The 21,481-nt window shown below is 41.9% G+C and overlaps 1 long non-coding RNA gene across 1 annotated transcript; it reads right to left on the bottom strand.

Annotated features, from left to right (window-relative positions):
* Window positions 1-16,578: 16,578 nt before the first annotated feature.
* On the bottom strand, window positions 16,579-21,017 carry LOC121488924. The gene is made up of 3 exons (XR_005987216.1): window positions 20,950-21,017; window positions 20,522-20,562; window positions 16,579-16,644 (listed from the first exon to the last, which is right to left on the bottom strand). It is a non-coding gene; the product is annotated as an uncharacterized LOC121488924 (long non-coding RNA).
* Window positions 21,018-21,481: the final 464 nt, after the last annotated feature.

The following is a 21,481-nucleotide window of genomic DNA, read 5'->3' as shown; positions in this document are numbered from 1 at the left end:
TGTTTCCTAGGAGGCAGCATGGTAAGATAGAAAGAGCTCCAACCCACAGTCCAGAAAACTCGGTTTCGTATTCTGGGACTGCCCATAACTCATCGTGTGATCCAGGGTACACAGGGTCTTAACCTCTTTGAGTTGGACCAAAAGGTCATCACCTTTCAACTCTAAAAAACTACAAATGTGTTTTTCATCCTAACAGCATAGGTTCTATTGGCCAATACACTGTGCTAATTATTTTCAGGAAGAAGGCAATTCACTGGGATGGCAGGTGTCTCAGAGTTCTGCTTCCTGAGTTGTTATTAAATAAGACAGAGTCCAGCTGTTGTCAGCTGTCCAGCTGTTGTCAGCTGTCCATCTGATGGCTCTGCGAAAATATCTAACGTGGCAAGGTGTTTCTTTGATGTTTCTCAGTCTCAGTATTTACTTGGCACTTGGCGCTTTATTTCTATGGAGGTTTTTCCAGCAAATAGGATGTTGAAATCAATAAATCCTATGGTATTATTTAGGTTAAACAAACGCCAGTTTTGAACACAAGCTGATTTGAATGGCTTGAATTTATTTATATGCGAGATGATAATTAGCTGCATAATCCGATGCTTTGTTGAGCCGAGTGCTGAAATCCCACGTCCCTGGACTGTGATTAGACTACCTAATAACCCAACGGGCTGCTCAGAGGTCCTCTCTCCTTCACTCTGGAGATGGGCATCTGAAGGATACTTTCCCTTGAGCTTCTTGAATATGAAGTAACAGCACTTACAAATCCTTCATTAAGCAACTATTTAACTATCAAGGTTATGGAACAGAACGAAATGAAGCACTCACTCACTCATTAGAGATAGGCTTTTAAGGCAACATTCATTATTACTGTCATTAACTGCTGCTAAAAGGAGGGGGAAAGAAATCACCATCTCGTTTCTTTTCACCAAGTAGAACGTTGCTTCAGTTGGTTCTAGATCTCGCACAGGAGAGTTTTGCTAAGTCAAGGAAGCTAATTTAAGGGTCCAGACTCTCAGCAAGAAGGCTGACCAGGTACAGTCTCTGTTCTGACCTAGTGGGGATGTTTACCCCGCTTCATTTTCTCAGGCAGGTTCATCTGGGGACACGTTCTCCCGGTGAGCCTACCCTGTACATTCTTTTTTGTTCCTTTAGCAACCGTCCAGAGCTGCTCATGATGCTGGTCCAGCCTAAGGAGAAATCACTCCCTCTCCATCAACACCCGCCAGGCGAAAATAATCAGATATCAATTACTTGGCTGAGTGAGGACAAAATAATTGAACTGGACTGTGTTGCTGGCGCAATTTCCATAGCTTTGGGCTGGCACGTATCTAGCCTTGCAGCAGCAAGCTATTTCCCTGCGCACGGTTGTTAATTAGAAAGGGTTTGTTTTCCTTAATGAATTGATAATTCTGCTTATCATATTTAAAAATAATTTTTTAAAGTTCCTTTCCTCAGGGGAGAAATGGCATAAACTTAAGGGAATAGTGGTAAAGGTCAGGCATTGGCCATTTCTAATGCAGAATTTTTCTAATAGCATTTTTCTAATGCTATTAATCCGTAAAACCTCCGGATACTTCACAGTGGTGTTTGGAGGGATCTCACCATCTGCCTATGTCTCAGGCATGGTGAATTACTTAGCAATGGTTTGGGAGACACATTTGGACATGGTGCTGCTGTTTTTATATTTTTCACATGCTGTGTAAATGACTAATGTAGCTTCCCACTTCCTCCAATGAAGCAAAGAGATGATGCGGTGGCTCCTCAGCTTTCTGGAGATCATTTATGCCAGAATGCCCAGATGAGTTCATGATAGTCACCTATGTTCAATTTGGCCTCTTTCTCAGTCTCACAAGGAGTTGGGGGGCTGAGAAGCTATAATGTATTGCCCTGTTTTCTCCTCTGTTCTTTTTCCTATAGGAAACGGTATTTTAATGGGCTTAATATGTGCCAAAAATTAGTTCAAGGGCTTAACATGTATTAACTCCTTTTATCCTCACAACCACCTATTGGCGAGGACTATCATTGCCGCATTTTAAAGATGAGGTAAGTGGGACACAGAGGATGTAAGTAACATGTCCAAATTCACAGCGTGTAGGTAGCAGGTCAGGATTCAAATCCAGGCTCTCTGACCCCTCTGCCCATGCTCTTTACCATTTCATCAAAAGAAGGTAGCGAGTAGGCACTAACTTTCAGCTATGCGAGGATTCTAGGAATATCACCAATATAAAGATCCTTGAGGAGGGGATCCCTGTGTGGCTCAGTGTTTTAGCACTGCCTTCGGCCCAGGGCTTGATCCTGGAGACCCAGAATAAGTCCCACGTCAGGCTTCTGCCTGGAGCCTGTTTCTCCCTCTGCCTGTCTGTCTCTCATAAATAAATAAAATCTTAAAAAAAAAGATCCTTGAGGAAAAACCATATATATATATATGGTCTTGAGGTTTCAGATCAGTTGCCTGTAGAAATTTTGCACCGGAAAAGCTACAAACCAGCAAAGCCAGGCTGGGCTTCATTTACTCCTTGAAATCTACCTTCCACCTGGGCCCAGTTTCTGCTATGTGCTTTTCTGGGGAGCCCACATCTCTTTGTAGTCTTATCTGTATCTCCCAACAACTCAAGTTCTCCAGATGGCTGGTCCCTGGGGAATGAGCTCATCTCTTTGGTTCTTCAAGACCCTCCTCTGAATTCTTCCCACTGCATGAATAGGGACTCCAGATCCCCTTCCCTCTCTCCCAACAGGTGGGTGGATGCTAGCTTTCTCTCCTCATTTCAGATTTCCCCAGACTAAGCATCTCATCTTGTACAGTCTCTTTTCTTAGATTATCCACTGTTTGCCTTGACACAAATAGAAAGAAGGCCAAATGCTAACCACCCCATCTAGGCCCTTGAGAGTGCCATGCTGGGGTCTATGACCCAGTTGTCTCTCTACCCATGGATCTCCTTGGTCTAACCGGTCCTGCTGCCACATCCATGCAGTGTGGATGTCCGTATAGGGAAAGAAAAGCTGTCCAAACCAGAGACCAGGAGGGACATCTCACAGTGGGAAATTAGGACATCTTCCTGAGTCTACTGTGACGCTACTGCCATTAAAGAATGATCGATACTTGTCCAAGAATCACAGATAAGAAGTTAAGTGGAGTTCATTTAATTCTGACAAATAGTGGCAAATGTTAGACTAAAGGAGAGCATGATTAAAGAAATATATGTCTAACAGGCCATCCAAGTTACCAGAGCTACTGAACTTGTCACTTCCCACTAGAGCAACTGTTTGTCTCCTAGCCTCTACACCTACTGGCTTCCTTGATTTCTCCTTTACCTCACATCCCATCATCGGGTCCTATTGGCACTACTTCCAACAAATTCCCTGAAGCCTTCATGTATCTGTATCTCCGTTTCTGCCTCTGGCCCATGCTGCCCTCATCTCTGCCTGCACTCTCACTCTCACTCTCCCACCAGCCTCCCAGATGATGTCCCCCCTGGGTCCACGCAGCCTCTTCCTGTCCATTCTCTGCACAATAGTCAGGGCAAGTTTTTAAGCATAGACGTTGTATCCTGTGATTACCCTGCTTAATGCCTTCCAAAGTCTCCTGATTGCATAATGGAATAAAATCCAAACTCCTTACCATAGCTTACAGGGCTCTGCAGTTCTGGACTCTGCCGACTTTGCTGACCTCACCACATGACACTCTCTCTTGGTCCCCAACCTGCAGCCACACCAGACTTTGTTTCTTCATTGTTCTTACCCCTGGGTCCCTGCACTTGCTGTTCCCTCTGTGTGGAAGACTCTTTCTGAAGTAACCACATGGTTGGGAACTTTTTATCATGCAGGTGTCAACTCAGATGGTATCTAGAAAAATTACAACATTTTACAGGTTAGAACAACACAGTTCCTACCAATGTTGGGTGGCAGTGTTTCCTAAGTGGATTCTGATTAAGTCTATGAATCTACCAGTGAACAGAAGAAGAGCATCTACTTAGAGAGAGGCCTTCTTCAACATCAAGCCCAAACTACCCACTCCTACCCAGTCCTTTGTTTTATTACATTCTTGTGATTTGCTTTCTTCACAACATCTGGCCCACCTAGAATGAATGATTTTGTTCATTTGTGTTCTGTCTTCCTCTCCAAGATGAGCGCTCCCTGACTCTTGCTCACTGTTCTATCTTCAGCATCCAGAACAGTGCCAGGGCCAGGGCAAAGTATAACAAAGGTTAGGAATGACAGTAAGGTACAAAAGGGCCTGAGAATGGGGAGTGTTGAATTTTCTTCCTGGCTCTCCATTTATTAGCTGTGTCAACCTGGAAACGCTGGTTTGGTTTTTTCTTCACTAAGGGTTGGATGATAATGGAGGTTCTCTTAAGGTCTAGATTCTATAATGAGTGGGAGGAAAAGGCCTACCTAAGAAGAGCAGCATGATGCTGGGTCTTTCATAAATGGGCAGAAGCAGCTGCCAGGCCCTTGAAATGCTTCATGATTCAAGAGAAAATGAGCTTACATTCTTTTTAGTTTCAAATGCCACATACGTGGTATTCTAATTCTCAAGTTGTTCTCTGTGTAAGGCATAGGTTATACTACTCAATCAATCACAGCGTTTTCTAGATTAGATCTGTTTGTCTCCCACCAGTGCTGGATGAGTTAGTCTGTGATTCTACCAATAACTGCGAAAAACCTGGATCATCATCTGAGTCTCTTGTGTTACAGGTGGAAGCTGAGGTCCAGAGGGTGTCATGACATACAGAGGCAGATCTCAAATCCAGGCCTCTAACTTCCAGGCGCCATTCTTTCCTCTACCCCACACTACCACAAACTCACCAAGAGAGCCACCTGGGTTCATGTCTTCTCAATGGGCTCTATGGGGGCCCAAACAGTGCTTTTATTTTTCAACCAATAAACATTTGAGTATCTAGTCTTCCAGATACTACCTTCTCTCACAAGGTTTTCCTTTGTGGCAGAAACATCAAAGAGTCCCACTTCTGTAGTCCAGAGTTCTGACACTCAAAGGCACTTTGGTCTACCCTCCTAAATCATAAGTTGAATAAGACCAGAAACTATGCTTTACAACCTCAAGCCATTATAAACATACAAGAAGCAGTTAATCAATTTAAAAAATAAATCTATGAATGAATACATTGGGGGTGGGAGACAAGAAGTAGATGTTTTCGAAGAACTGATACACTATAATCTATGAAAAGCTGCAATTCAAACAGGAAACTTGAGATCACTGTATGAATGAAAAGACTGGAATTGTGTGTTTTTTTTTAAAGTTCTTCCCAAAGTTGAGAGCTGGCCAAAGAGTTTTCCAACTTATTGCCTCTTCCCTAGTTTCAGAATTAAACTGTATTTGATTTGATTATATAAGAAAAAGAAAGGAGAGACTTTATCCTGAATAACTAACCACAGGGCCATTCTTATCTAAACGTGTACAGAGGCATTTTTTTCGTCCCTAAAATAAGGTCAGTTCACATACACACACATAAAACATGCCAGTGTGGCATGTGGCTCCTCTTTCCAGGTCCTTTGCCTAAGGTTGCAGAGCCGACGGGATGGTCTACACTGACCCTAGACATAGAGAAAATCCAGATGACCCAGGAACTGAAGGGCTACTTTGTCTTGGCTCAATGTCTGTGGCAAGATAGCTGCCACACACGGTTCCCTGGTAGTAATGCAGTCACAATTCCATGCAAAGCAGTGACCTTTCTAGTGCTCCTAAGATCTAAATGATCAGACATGAGTTTAACTTCTGGTTCCTTGTGTAAAACTATGTGGAGAGCTCTATGTCCCCCTCTCCCCCCACAGGAACACTTTCACTATGCCTGGTCAGTCCTCTGTTTAATGCTATGCGGCCCCAAGGAACTTCAGGATCTATTGAGCTTACAAATAATACCTGGGCCCTCTGATCAGCCTAATATGAAAATGCAACTTGGATCTGGACACTACAGTTTTCAATCCCAAATCAGGACCTATGGCCTGGAACATGATCTGGTAAAGGATCAGTTCTGGAGTATTAATCACTGTATTTATCACTTTGACCACTTATGGAAAACTAATATACTGGTTTTATTTTTTTTATTTTTTATAAATTTATTTTTTATTGGTGTTCAATTTGCTAACATATAGAATAACACCCAGTGCTCATCCCATCAAGTGCCCACCTCAGTGCCCGTCACTGAGTGCACTTGACTTATTTCACTCAGCATAATACCCTCCAGTTCCATTCATGTCGAAGCAAATGGTGGGTATTTGTCATTTCTAATGGCTGAGTAAAATTCCATTGTATACAGAGACCACATCTTCTTTATCCATTCATCTGGTTTTAAATACTGACCTAGCAAAAAAAAAAGGGGGGGGGGAATATGAATCCTAGCTCTGTCCTCTGTTAAGGAATCTCTCCTGGATGGATAACAGCTGTAGTAAATGAAATAATACCCCCACCACCACTTACACCACCAAAGGGTTCCACATCTTAATGGAACCTATGAAAATGCTATCTCACATGGGAAAGGGGCAAAATTCAATTATGGCTCTTGAGATGAGTTGGTGATCCTGGATTAGCCAGAGAACCCAATATAATAACACAGGTTGCTAGAGGGAGGAGGCAAGGGGTGGAGTCAGAACCACAGGAGGAGATGGGAAAAAGGCAGGGGTTGTAGTCAGAGATTTATGGATAACATACTGCAGGCTGTGAAAATGAAGGGAAGGGTCATGGGTCAGGGAATGCAGGCAGCCTGTGGAATCTGGACAAGGCAAGGAAGCAAAGTCTCCCCCAGAGCCTCCATAGGGACACAAAGCATGGCTAGGACCTTGACCTTAGGCAAATACAACCCATGTGACTTCCAGAACTGTAAAAGAATACATCTATACTGTTTTAAGCCACTAAGTTTGTGGCTATCCATTACAGCAACAGGAGGAAACTACTATAATAGCTAATGTCAATCACTTCTTCTAACTGACACACAGATGCCTCTTGGACCATGGATTTGATAGCCAACACAGAATATAAACTCACTGGATGCTTGAGGAGATGAGTCAAGAAGACCAAGAGAAATAGGGTGCCTGGGTGGCTAAGTCAGTTAAGCATCTGACTCTTGATTTTGGCTCAGGTCATGATCTCAGAGTCATGGAATCAAGCCCCGAGTTGGGTTCCATGCTCAGCGAGGAGTCTGCTGGAGATTCTCTCTCTGCCCTTCCCCCTACTCACATGCTCTCTCTCTTTCTCTCTTCTTTGAAAAAGAAGATGATGATGAACTCAAAAATGAAGGACTAGGCGAATGCAAGATATTTTGTAATTTTCCCTACAACTTGCTTATTAGATAAAAAGTAGGTAACACTGATTTCTTTGAAAAAGAATGTGTAGGTTATAACTGGAATCAATATCCAATTCAGCCCAAACTTTCTTTTTAACAACATCAATATCTCAAGCACTAAAATAGGATCCAGGTCTTGAACTTCAGATCTTACAAGATGCTTTTAGTTCACGAGCCTTTCTTTCCACTATATTTGTTCCATCAGGAACATGAACTAAACACATTAGTATTTATAAACAACCCCACACAACACTGTAAAAAGAAAAAAAGTACTTGAGAATTAACATTCTTTGGACTAGAAAAGTCAGTTAATTAAAATATTCATTCTTCAAACCTCTGTTTTAATCAAAGTTTTATTTGAATGTGATAATGGGCATAGTAAATCACAATGCTGAGACAAGAGGGAAACTTTCTGCACTAGAAATCATGGATCTTAGTGCAAATTCCATCACGCCAGAGAGCCCTACTATGACTCTCAACCCCATTGCCCTACTTGATTATCTTCATTGACGATTTGAATTTATGTTATTTATTTGCTTATCAGGTCCTTGTCTCTTTCTTCTTGCTAAAATGTCAGCCCTACAAGGACGGGAACTTTGTCTTGAGCTCAGCTACCTATGTAGTATTCAGAGCAGTGCTTGGCACATAGTACGTGCTCAATAAATAGCCATTGAATGAATAACCTATTAGGAATTAGTCAAAGGTTCTTTGGTAAGAGGGCGGAAGCCCAACTTTGGTTGGGTTCTCCCAGTGTGCCAGCACTATGTGGAGCCTCATGTAATCCTCATAACAACCACACTAGGATGAAGGTGTTGGTCCCTTTCTACCTGTGAGGAGATGAACAAACAGCACATCTTCTTAGGTAGTTAACAAAATACAAACTAGAAGGCAGAATAATAGCTTTTTTTTCTCCAGCTTTTTTTCTTTCATCCTCTCTGGTGGGTGAGGATGGAACGATGGTCAAAGAAACTATGGAAGTGTCAGAGTTTTAACAGAAGGCAATAAGGTGGTTAGCTGGAAACCTAGACCTTTGTGGAGACTCAGAATCAGCACAGGAGGCCTCAAGTTTGCCGGTCTTACCCTGCTCTGCTCAAATGTCCACTCCCTCCTGGGTTTTATTTCTCTTAAGAAACCATCATTAAATTATCTTCCTTTCTAAGACATTCCCTCTGCACATCCAGGCAGAGGGGCCTTGGCTTTCAGAGAGCAATGGGGCTACGATGTCTGTTGTATCTGAGCTGTTGGGGTTGTTAGCTCTGCATGTGGGATGAGACTCTGGTACTGAAAATCCCCTTACCCACAAACCTCTTCTCTAGCAATCTCCAAATATCTACTCTTCCACTACTAGATTTCCACTTTTGGTTGAAGCATTGTGTTTTCAGAAGGCATCTGTTAAAATACAGACTTATTGATTTACTTATTTTACCTTGGAAAGGACTCATGAACACCCAATAATGATCTGATGTGAATTATTGTACAAGATTAAACATCTGAGAGCAGATTTCTGAGACAATGAACTCTTGAATAGGTAAATTGCATCGGGGTAGGCGGGATGAAAATATTGGGGGATGGGGGTGAGGAAAGAAGGAATAAAACAGGCACTGGCTACTACGTGCCAAGGAAGGATTTCAGAGTTCTAATGAAGATATGATCTAACATAAGGCGTGATCTTCATTATCATGGAGTCACTGTATATTTATCAAGCACATTTAACTGATCTTAATTTAAAATGAGAGAAAGAGAGAGACTGGGAGTAAACTTAAATTTGCATACCGTGGATACCATGGGATCCCTGCCATCCCACTTAAAGAACCATATGTCCCAGAGTGCATGAAATGAAAGAAGCATGAAATTGTTGGTCTCGTGTCCTGGGGGCCTCTCAGAGTGTGAGCAGCTCCCTAGGCTGAGAGTGATTCTAGTTTTTGGAGATACACATTTTCCCCCACACAATATGGCCACCAATTGGAAGACAACTATTTCACCAGGTGTTCCATTAAAGAAACATTATTGGCCCTGGAGAAAAAAAAAACAACTCGTGTTGGACTTAGTGGCAAATAATGGTTATCTTTGATTTATCCTTGATCCCTGTCTTTCTCCCCCACCCCACATCCAGTCTACCAACTATCCCCTCCACTCCCCTTCCAAAGCATAAACTCAATCGGCTGCTACTCCCCATCCCCACCATCCCAAGTCTGAACTGACAGCGTCTCCTATCTCCTGCCTACACTGCTGGGAATTTCTTCCCTGGCCTCATGATTTCCTCCTGCCATGCTGTCATCCCTCCCCCACACAGCTGCCAGAGAGAGTTGGGGATTCCAAAGGGGATTTCATCACATCCTGCCCTGCTCAGAACCCTCCACTCACAGCACACTTGGAAAATAAATAAGCCCTAAATGATGTAATTCTCCACCTACCTGCCTAGTGTTAGCTCAGACCACTCACCTCTTAGCTTGCTATACTCGGGCTCATTCTCTCTCTAGGAGCTTTTTTCTGGCATTTCCCTCTGCCTGGATGCTCTTTCCTTTCATCATCACAGGGAGGCTCCTTCTTGTCACTCAGATCCGCACTGAAATACCATTTTCTTGGGGTGGTATCCTCATCATTCCCTCTCACTCTTAAATCTGCGAGTAGTATTTAATACTCAGCAGAAGAGTGATGACTGTCACCCTCCCCAAAAGACTGGGCCCCATTAGCAGGGACTTTGCCTGTCTCAATCACCTCTGAAGAAAGGTGCTTGGATTTTACTAAGGGCTTCAAGTGGCACCTCCTTACGGGATTTATCAAGGACATACTTAACTATCTGCATTTATTTTTTTGCTTACTTGCTCATTTTAGAACCCAACCTCTGAAAAGAAAAAAAAGTCCATTATGCAGAATAAGTAAATATTTATAGATGAGAATGTTGAGCCTAAAAACAATTAAGTAATTTCTGTATGTGGTGAGTTGGATTTTAAACCCAGGTCAGTGTGATTTTAACTCGCAGACTCTTATGTGCCACAGAACCTTCTCAGGGGTTGGGAGACCAGAATAGGGTAAAGCCCACCTAGGCTGCCCTACAGTGAGGAGCAAGGGAGGAGCAAGTGAGGAAGGAGCTGCTGGAAGGAGGAGCAGCTGGTCTTTGAGGTGGAGATGAGCTCAGAGCCACCATGCTGGGGAGCACAGGCTCAAGCCACTGCCACTCAACAGCTGAGTGACTTTGCAGGAAAGTTCTCTGAACTTTTGCTTCCTCCGCTAGGAAATAAGGACTATAATAACTACTTCACAGGATAGTTGTAAGGATTTCATGAGCCACTATGCTTTACTGTGCTTTAGCAAGGTGCCTGGCACACAAGAAGCCCTTAATAGTAGCATCATCATCATCATCAGGATCATCTAGACAAACTTTACACATTCAAGTTTCCTTCAAAGTCACACTAGTGCTGACTCGGCCTGCTCGTGGACAAAGGGTCTCCCAGAGGGACCAGTGACTTCTTTTAGCCAGTGCTTCAACTAGGCAGGAGTTAAGAGTATATGCTTCTTTTGGTAAACATGGAAGAAGGAGTCCAGGGAATGTATCCACATTTAGTTTGGGAGAAATGGGAGCTAATCTCTTTCTTTTTAATAATTACCACCTAAGAATATAAAAAATAATGAAAGCGAATGAAGGGGAATGGAGAAATAATGAGTGGGAAATATCAGAAAGGGAGACAGAACATGAGAGGCTCCTAACTCTGGGAAACAAACTAGAGGTGGTGGAAGGTGAGGTGGGCGGGGGGTGGGGGGTGACTGGGTGATGGGCACTGAGGGGGGCACTTGATGGGATGAGCACTGGGTGTTATTCTATATGTTGGCAAATTGAACACCAATAAAAAATAAATTTATTTAAAAAAAAAAAAGAATTACCACCCAAGCTTTGCGTACTGGTAGCTGCTAAGTCTGGCTTAATTCCTGTGTCCCCCCAATCCCACTACCTTTCAACTAGTTGTATTTGTTATTAATTCAGCCCACTTTCCATCAAGAAAGGATCAGCTTTGTGTATTCACTATTGCCTAGATGAAATGTTGATTCAGATGACAGATTTTGTAGGGGAAAAGCTAGAATCTGTGCCATTAGTACTATTATATGTAAACATGATTATAGGGACAAGACCATGTATGCTTTCGCTTAATCTTAAGAGGGTGAGCATTCTTCCCTTGAAAGTTACATTCCATTTTTCAAATTCTTTTTATGTGAGTTCTCTCTACTCTGTCTCTTGCTGTACTTTGAGGTCTTAAAACCCCTAAAGTATCCCCTAAAGATTCTCATATTCAGTAAAAAGAGTTGGGGGTAAAACAGTTGGATTTTTATTATTGTTTTGTTCCATTTGAGGCATGAACACAACACATTTAAAGCCACTTTTCATGATTTTAAGAAAATATATTTTCTGCTTAAAGAAGAAAAGAGAATAGCCAACTTGAGACAGGTACTTCAACAGGGTAGAGGGTCAGTCTCTACAGAATACAAGCCCCCAATTGGAAATAATATGTATATAGGAAAAAAGTATTGCCCTACTGTGTGTGTCCATTTGGGTTTAATTCAAAGGACCAATGACAAATGAGTCTTTGGTTTTTAGTGTGGCCCCTAAGGGCCAGGATCCATCAGCATTACAGGCTGAGCTGCATGTCTCAGAGCTTGGGTTGCCCTCACACTGTACTATCAGCTCATGGCAAGGCTGCCAGTATCGAGCTGACCTTCTGTGGGGGCAAACCTCCTTGGCTAGATTGTCAGGAACACCCAAGAAAACACTGAAATCAGAGTTTGAGTGGCAGTCTGTTGGGTCAGACCAGAAGAGTCAAGAATCAGACTCCCAGGGTTACTAGGAATCTTGAAGATCAGCTAGTCCAAGTGCCCATCCAGTGCCTGGATCCTCCCCACTCTATCCCACCACTGGCCCTTCTGAGCCCAAACACCTGCAGTAACAGGGAAGCTCTGCATCCTGCAACAGCTCTAATCTCTGCAAACGTCTACTCAAACTAGACTATTAGAAGACTCTGCTTATATTGATTTGAAGATCTGTCTTCCTTTGCTTTTCTGCTCATCCTTGTGACAGTTTGAGTCTTTTTAACCTGTGAAAGCAGCTCTTTTCTTTCCTTCAGGCTAACATCCTGTTTCCTCCACTCTCAGCTGTTCTCACGTGGATAATCTCAGGCCCTTTCACTAATCTGATTATATTTTCCAGTTTGTCTAAATCCCTTTTTAAATGCTGTGCTCAAAATGGAACTCAAAACTCCATCCAGGATCAGGTATTTTGTACACAGTGTTTCAAACAGTGTGGAGTTATAACCCCTCATTCTGTATTTCTCTTAGGGCAGTGCAAGGCGTTTGGACAACTGTGTGACTCAGATGCCTGTTGCAGCACTACCATGAGATGGAATGCCTCAGTTAACACCCTCCCATTCATACATATGTATCTTGGAGTCAAGGAACATTTTAGGAGGATATGACAACACAGCTGTAGTCCAACATGCATCCTGTGGACTTTGATCAACCAATTCTGATGTTCCAGCCTTAACCAGCAGTGGGGACCTCATCAGGACCAGGGCTTTTAGGGATTTTAGGGCCAAGGCTTGGTGACTATGGGCCAAGTCATACATAGTCATGAGGTCCTAAGGAATCCAGTTTAGGTGGCAGGGGCTGGTGTTCTAGCATCTGGTCTGACAGGTGTGGGCAGAGGTATAGGGTTGGCCATGGGAGCCTGAGTCCAAAGATAAGTCAAAAACTGAAAGATCAGTCTACATGTTTGTCAAAAGCAAAACACACTTATTACCTCATAAAGGCCCTGCTGTTTTCCAGGGCAGATCCTTTCCAGCAAAGATCCAACACATAAGTGAGCAATATCCAGAGTCTAGGGACCGTTTAGAGAAACTGGGTTTCTGCATCTGAGAATTAAGAAATTAGGGTGCACAGCAGACCTCAGTCCTAGGGAAACCAAAACACATGGCAGGAATCAGAACTGGAGTACTGTAGTCAGACAGACACTGACTCAAGTTCAGCAACCCAGTTCCTTGCAGCCTGTAAGCGGAAGTGAGAAGGAGCCTCATCTTTGCTTGTCATCCAGCAGCATCGGGGACACAGCTATTCCTATGTTCTCTGGCTCCCACTGTGGAATCTCTTTCTGACAGCCTCGTCACTAGGCCCCAGTACACACGGTCAGTTCAGGGGCACACTTTCTTTCAAATTCCTGATTAGTAACAGCTGGTACATCTATAAATGTAAAAAGCAAATTAACCAACTTCCATTCAGTATTTATTTCCATTTTAAAAACTGATACCACAATTTTCCTCTTGCCTTCAAGAAAAGTTAGATGTCCCATTAATAAATCTTCATTGCATGCTACATTTTTCTTTCATAACTTTTGCCACAAACACAAAGATATAATTGTCTATACAGTAATTTGTTTGGTATCTATCACCCTGAGAGACTGGAAAGACAAGCACTTATGTCTATCTTATTCATTGACTTATCGCCTGCTACCTAACACTGTGCCTGGCACAGAGAGTCCTTATAAATATTATACAAATAAATGAGCAAGGCAAATCATGGCCAGAGATGGGACTCTACTTTGGGACCAAGATTTCTCCATTAGGCCCTACCTAGTCCTAACGGTTAGAAGTTTTACCAGCTGGTCTACTCTGTTGACCCAAAAAGCTTGGGATCAAGTGCCCAATTCACTCCCAACCTGTTGACAACATCCAGTCCTTTTCAGTATCACCTCCCTTATCCATTTTTCTGGTGTCCTCCTTCATTTTTCCTGTCTTAGGAATCCAATTTCTTCCATCTATGTTCTCTGGTATGGGTTTGGCTTTCTTATTTTAAGCATTCTTGATACTATTTTTTTCTTGGCTTGTTTTATTCCTGTGTAGGCTGTGGTATTCCTGTATTCAAAAGCTACCAATGTTGGATTGTCTTTTCTTCATTTCTTCATCTTGTGAACCCTTACCAAGTTCCTACAGGAGTTCTTCTGCCAATCTGGTCTTACTGAAAGGCCAGATCCTATGGCCAGGATGTGTCTGTGCAAAATTCACTTTATCCATTTTTGTGATTAATCCAAGGGGACTTTTCTTTGACATTATAATACAGAAAAATTTAAGACTTCTTCCTTTTCCAAAATTGACAGTAGTTTTTGAGGGAGGAGCTATTTTACAATAGAATGGAAGGAGAGAATTGGGATGATATCTAAGAGAAGAACATCAGATAAACAAATTTAAAGACTCATTGGCCAATCAAGAGGCACAGGCCAGTTGTGTGACCACAGACAAGTCACTCAACTTTAATGAACCATACTTCCAAACCTATAAAATTAAGGAACTAGATGGTTTCTCAAGTCCTTTCCAACTTTCATGATTCTCTAGTATTTTGAATTTTAAAAGAGAGTTCTTTATAGAAATATTATTTTAAGAATAATTGCTAGCTGCTGCAGCTTGAGCAAAGTCAGAACTTTGTGTTAATTTTTTCATAGTCCAAGTTGGATTTACATTTGTGCCTTTGACAAAATAAGTATTGGCTTTTTAGATTTTTTAATTACCATGGGACTAGCATATTGACATGGTTCTCAGAGCAATCTTAGAGCACAGGGAACTGCTTGTAATTCTAGTAATCTTGCAGTAGGTTATTCATACTTTGGTATTTGGTTTGACATTTATTTTTCTTTTTCAGTCAAATTGATTTAAATATCATTAGCCCAAAAATGTACCAAAGGGTAATTGCATTGACGATTTTGGCTCTAGTCAGCTATTACTTTGCAATTCATCTTTTACAGCAAAACTTCCCTTGTGAACAGGCCAAGGAGGGCCGAGTTTGAATCTTAGTTATACCTTCCAAGGAAGTGTAAAGCCTATTTTAAATGCAACAGAATCAAATCACAGGATAGGAGAACACCTTACTAAATGGCAAACCGTTGATTTGGAACTACCTATTTGAGAGAGTGTGTGTTAGAAGAGGTATGAATGGAGCTATTGAATTGTACTAGATGAAAAAGGAAAAGGTATAAAAACCAATTTCCACAGAGTTATCTAATTTCCCTTGAAAATAAAATCTCCCTGATTGATTACACATTGTACAACATGGGTGAATTTTAAGATTCAAGTAACCCAAAAGTTTCTAAGAGTTCTTCAAAGAAGAGAGCAGGAATCTTTGGGGCTGTAGGACCAAGTCTCCAAATAGGATACCTTTACACTCACGGAGTCAGGACCTAGAGAGAGGAAAAAAAAAAAAAAAAAACAGAGTAAGAGAGGCCCTGTCACTTAGGAATGTAAATATTTCTGGTAAACTGTTTTTTTAAAATCCACTCTTTCTAAGTGAGATTCCAAGTCTGGGGAGATTGGTTTATATGGGAGGAATCTCCTACTGTCATGTTATCCTTCTTAAATACCTGTCTTGATATTAACATGAGTTTGGTTAAAACTGAAAAGAAGCACTAACTGGTGGTCCTAGCCTAACCTGAAGCAGTTTTTCTCACGACTCTTTAGCTGAATTTGTGTTATGTATTTTACTTTCATAATTAACCAGCCAGTGCCCTGCCTTTTGGACAAGAGTCAGCCACAATGGGGCAAAAGCAGACAATAAAAACAAGACAACAAAAGCAAAAATAAACAAATTGGACTATATCAAACTAAAAAGCTTCTGTACGGCAAAGGAAACCACCAACAAAATGAAAAGGAATAACTATTACCAAAAAGAAAACAATAACAAGTATTGGTGAGGCTATGGAGAAAAGGAGACCCTTTTGCAGTGTCAGCAGGAATATAAATTGGTGCAGCCACTATCAGAATAGCATGGAGGATCTTCAAAAAATTAAAAATAGAATCCCATACCATTCAACAGCCCCACTTCTGGATATCTATCTGGAAGAAACAAAAACACTATTTCAAAAAAGATACCTCTGTGTTCATTGCAGCATTATTTACAATAGTCAAGACACGAAAACAGTCTAAATGTCCACTGACAGATGAATGGATAAAGAAGATGTGGTTTAAAGAATGGATTATTCAGCCATAAAAAGGAAATCCTGCCATTTGTAACAACATGGATAGACCTTGAGGGCATTATGTTAAGTGAAATAAGTCAGAGAAAGACTGGGATGCCTGGGTGGCTTAGCAGTTGAGCGTCTGCGTTTGGCTCAGGTTATGATCCCAGGGTCCCGGGATCGAGTTCCGTATCAGGTTCTCCATAGGGAGCCTGCTTCACCTTCTACCTGTGTCTCTGCCTCTCTCCCTGTGTCTCTCTATTAAAAAAGGAACTGATAGATACAGAGAATAGATCTGTGGTTACCAGTGACAGGAAGTGGGAAGGTGGGCAAAATGCTTGAAGGTGGTCATAAGGTATGAACTTCCATCTGTAAGATAAATAAGTTCTAATGAGCAGCATAGTGACTATAGTTAGCAGTATCGTACTGTATATTTGAAAGTGGCTAGGAGAGTAGCTCTTGAAAGATCTTATCTCTCACACACACAGTGTAATTATGTGTGTGGCATGATGGATGTTAATTAGACTTATTGTGCTGATCATTTCACAATATATACATATATCAAATCCTTACACTGCATATCTAAAACTAATACAATGTTATATGTCAACTATATCTCAATGAAATTTTTTTAAAAGAAGAAAATCTCATATTCCAGTGGAGATCCCATTTTGTGGGGAGTTTGTGCACCTTCACTGTCCATTCACTTCTCAGTGTCTACAGCCTCTAGAATTTCTTCCCTTTCCATAGGTCACTCTTTTCTTATCCAAGTCTTTAAACCTGACAACTTTAATCCTCAGTTTGCAACCCTATCTCAAGAAATGTTGGAAGATTCTCCCAGGAATCCTACTTCATTTAAATTAGAGTTTAAAGAGTGTATTTTCTCTCTTAAAAATTGGAGGCAGACTCTGGCTTCAAGTTCTACTTGTAAGAGCTTGGAAGTTGCCACTCCAAGCTGAACAACTAAAAAGCTGAACAGATTGAAAAATTAACAACTCTTACTGGATCTGTTAGAGATCGAAGGACCCTAGGCCAACTACTGCCCCCAAGATCTGGAGACAGAAGAACACAGGCAGCTTGGCTTTCAGGAGCAGGAACTTGCTAGTAGAAACTGCCCTGGGAACCAGTGCCAGTGTAGGAAAACGTAAACTGTAGTCAAGGAATTGCTGAAGATTTAGTGCAGGCAACACTTGAAAGTTAAAAACTCCATGAAAGTTGAAAACTCCACGGGCATCCAGTCATAGGGGAGACCTCACAATATTATGAGATTTAACCCCAGGAGCTTGGTTAGGTTCCCACAGTAAATATTAGAGAAAAATCCCCTTGTCCTTCTAGCAAGGCGGGAAGGAATGAAGCCACTTAAAATATGCAAAAGCACTCCGTTCTCCTTAACAAGACCTGCCCTGAGGGGAAATTAGCTAACAGAGCCTAACTTACTGGGGTATCTTCAGAGCCTGTCAGGAGGGAAAGAAAATACCCAACCGGAGCCCACTCTAGCCATCCTGTCTCACTGACAGGATGGGGGAATAAGGAGAAAAAAAAAAATCTGAGAACACTTGTGAAGTTCAAATTCAAATTTTTCAGGCTCACTAAAAAAAACTGAGACCTAATCATAGGACTGTAGAACACTTCCCTCCTCCCACACCTCCACACTACTGCAGGTCTACTTATACCCAGTACATCATGCCTGGCTATCAAGAAAAAAGGACATGGCCTACCAAAAAGTAAACACCACCACCACCAACAAAAACACACAACCCCCCCCCCCAAAAAAAGCCCAACTCCCCCCAAAAACAAAACAAAAAACAATTTGAAGAGATCAAGCAAGCATCAGAACCAGATATGGCAGGGATGTTGGAAATATCAGACTAAGAATTTAAAACAACCATGATTAGTCTGCTAAGAGCTTTAATGGATAAAGTAGACAGCATGCAAGAACAGATGGGCAAAATAAGCAGAGATGGAAATCTTAAAAAAGAAGTATTCCTAACCCATTCTAGGAGGCCAGCTATCAAGCCATGAAAAGAAATGGTGGAATCTTAAATGCATATGACTAAGTGAATGAAGCCAACCTGAAAAGGCTTCGTACTATACGATGCCAACTATTCGATGTTCTAAAAAAGGCAAAACTATAGAGACAGTGAAAAGATCAGTGGTTGCAGGGGTTGGAGGGGGTGGAGAGGGAAGGGGTGAATAGGTGGCTTCAGAGCCAGTGGAAATTACTCTCAATGATACTGTTGTGATGGACACCTGTCAGTAATTTTTCCAAATCTTTAGAATATGAAACACCGAGAGTTAACCCTGAGGTAAACTATGGACTGTGGATAAGTATGTGTCAATGTAGGTTTATCAATTGTAAAAAATGTATCACTCTGGCAGAGGATATTGATAATAGAAAAGGAAGGGGGAGGTGACACGGGGTGATATGAGAAATCTCTACACCTGTCCTACAATTTTGCCATGTCCTAAAGCTGTTCTAAAAAAAAAAAGTCTAAATTTTTTTTTTAATTTTGACAATAAATAAACGTATTTTAATATTTTCAATTGAGGTATATTGAGGGGTTTGAGAAAGAAACTATAAAGAAGTTTCAGAAAACTAAACAGAGTTAATATACAAGCACGAGAAAGCGATAGGAAATTGTTGAATTCTAAAACGTATTGTTGAGTTAAAAGAAAAAGAACCACCAGATCAAAATGTAGGGTGAAGTGGAATATAATGGATTTTCACTGAAATCCACTCATGCGTTTTTCCACGGTGATGAGTTATAGCTGATGTGCAGCCCAGGCGAGCCCTATGTCTCCCGTGGTCCCTTGTAGGGAAGGATGGTCATGTAACCACGCTCAGGCCAACAGAAGGAAGTGTGCCACTTCCAGACAAGCGTGTAACATCTGGCAAGCATGCCTCTCCACATTCTTCCCTCTTCCTGCTGGCTGCAGGACATGGAGCATACATGGAGGAGGAAAATGGGTTAGAGGATGGAGAGTAAGTTAGAAAAAATCTGGGTCCCTAAATCTCTGCATGGACCAAGTCTCTATTGCCCCAGGGCACCCATCCTGGACTGTCAGGTGAAAAAGAAATCACCTTCTATCTTATCTAAACCATTGCATTTTGGGTCTCTTTGTTAACATGGTGCACTCTGATGCTGATAATTTAGGTTCTAGTCTTTAGAAGTTAAATCATAAAGCTTATGAACGATGGGATGTTTTGTTAACAGCCTTATTACATTAGTGGGGGATCCATCACAGCGTGACTGTCCCTGAATGTGGGCCCTATGAAGACTGGAACCAGGCCTCCCCTTTAACTTACCCTTGACACAGAAGCACTGAGCATGCACCACGCCACAAGTCAGTGTCAGGCAAGGCTCCATAGTGATGACGCTGATGACAACTCTCATGAATCCTCATGAAGTCAGTCTACATGGCTTTATCTCCCTGACCATTTGCAAAACTGGCTGAATTCAGCAGGAAGGAAACCTAGTGTTAAGGTGACTTGTTCTCTGTGCCAGCTGACAACCACATATAACCACCAGTGCTGCCACAGATAATGAAAGGGGCTCCAGGGTGTAGCAGCCATCCCGCAGGATGCACCTTACCATCGGCAACTTCTTTCACAAATGTTCTATTATCCTGAAGCTCCCTTGTACCTTTGATGATGTGCTTACCACTGCTTCTCTTGGGTCTTACTCCTTCTGTGCTGCTAGAACCTTCCTTAGTGCTTTTATAAAAGGCTTTGAACACTCAGCCATCAGCTTCACTTTCACCGCCTGACCACAGCCCATCTCTCCCCAAGTAGAGACAGTTTCAAGGTACCGGCTTACCTTAGGATGGATCAATTCTTATCATGTGTGCAGAATATTGTAGATAAGATAACTAACTATAGGAAATGCTAGAGGTCCAGATTCCAGACATACAAACTGTCTACTCAAATCTACTTCTTAGTTGGCACCTGCCAATGAATACAGCACTGGTACAGTAAAGGATCTATCATATTTCTTTGTGGTATATTGGACTCAAACCATAGTAATAGTTCACATGTCCAGAAATTAGCCACCTGACAATCTCACTTGTCTTGCTCACAGCTAAAAAATCAGGATGACTATCAGAGAGAAGGAGATGGGGCCTGAGTGGAAAACAGAGGTGACTCACATCCCAGGCACTGAAAGACACGTCTTTTGCTCAGAGAAGAGCTTGTAGGACCCTTGGTCAATGCCTATGTTCTTCTTAAATAATAGTTAAGATAACTTACCTCATTTGGATTCTTAGTCCACAAATAATCAGAAACAAAAGCTAGGAATGAAAAATGATGAGTCAGAAGCCAAAAATGATAGAGACCCCCAAAAAACTATTAATATGAGTACAACTAAGAAACCCTCAAAGCCCAGGGGAGTATTTAGTAAGGACCTCACTCTCCAGGCACCTTAATCACCCTGTATTTTTATAATTCAGTTCCACAAGAGATGCACCCAATAGGTTTTTAAGCTTTGGTTTTAAAAACAACAGACTTAAGTTATTGGTAAACTTTAATGATACTGAACTACTTACTACCCAGAAATGCCTTTAAATGAGATAGTCTTAACTCATGAATAGAGATAAGGTCTCAGGATTAATTGGCCTCTGTTGAATGTGCCTGGCCTGTGTCTAAATTAGACTGTCCATGTCCTAAAATATACTCACTCCAGGAGGCCAGCACTAGGCAAGCATGTGTGTTCCCCTTGGTCACAAAAGAAGCAGTCATACAGCTTGCCCAGCCTAGAGGTGACCAGGACACTCGTAAGGCACATGCACATTTTCTCGAGGCTAGCCAGATGGCAACAAGCCCGAGATATGGCTGGAAAATGAATGAGAGCACCTCTGGTGGCTTTTGGATTCACAGCTCAAAGTTGCTGAAGGAGACAGTCCCCACCTGAAAAAACCTTCCCATTTCCATGCTTAGCTAACACCTCCCTCTTTTTTATGGTCAAGGTCAAGGGCCCACCTGACCCACAGTACCCTCCTTGACCACATGAGCCCTTCTTAGTCTCTACCTCCCCTGAAGTCGGCTCGTATTACCATCTGGAACATTTGTTTGGCACTTGCCATAACTGTTTTATATCGTCAGCTCTCATTTCCTTGCTGACTGGTAATAAGTGAGGTCCTGGAAGGCATAGGCTGTCTCAGAGGCCTTTGTAGCTCCCGTAGCAAAGAGCAAGGGGCATTGAGCACAGCA

The sequence above is a fragment of the Vulpes lagopus genome, chromosome 4 (genome assembly GCF_018345385.1).
Source record: "Vulpes lagopus strain Blue_001 chromosome 4, ASM1834538v1, whole genome shotgun sequence".
NCBI classification, from domain to species: Eukaryota; Metazoa; Chordata; class Mammalia; order Carnivora; family Canidae; genus Vulpes; species Vulpes lagopus.
The sequence above is the reverse complement of the archived record's forward strand: the minus strand, read 5'-3'. Positions and strand labels throughout refer to the sequence as shown.